The following is a 421-nucleotide window of genomic DNA, read 5'->3' as shown; positions in this document are numbered from 1 at the left end:
CTGGCCATTTTCTGATAAGTCATGGTCTTCTGGTTGCCTTTTCTTTTTCCCCAGAGTTGGGCAAGTTTTTCTTTGTTTTTTGATACAAACTGAAAGATGCCTTTGGTTTGATCTATCCACTGAATACAAGATGCCATCTCTGGATTACATAGGGATTCATGAAGGTATTCAAACAGTCAGAGCTTCTTCCTGCCTTTTCCTCCCTTTTGCTGGAGAAGAGCAGGTTGTACCAGCTGGTTTTTGGGGATGTTCTGCAGAGATTGATGAATATTTCCTTCAAAATAGAGGTCCGTAGCACTGTTTGTTACTGTTCTCCAATTATAGATGGGTTCCTCTGCAGGCTGCAAACCATAGCTGTTGGAATTTCCTCTGATATGAGAACGGTGGTTGATAAAAGCCAGGTAATTTTTGTAATCTGAGG

Source organism: Bison bison, unplaced genomic scaffold (assembly GCF_000754665.1).
Source record: "Bison bison bison isolate TAMUID 2011002044 unplaced genomic scaffold, Bison_UMD1.0 scf7180017857558, whole genome shotgun sequence".
Classification (NCBI taxonomy): domain Eukaryota; kingdom Metazoa; phylum Chordata; class Mammalia; order Artiodactyla; family Bovidae; genus Bison; species Bison bison.
The sequence above is the reverse complement of the archived record's forward strand: the minus strand, read 5'-3'. Positions refer to the sequence as shown.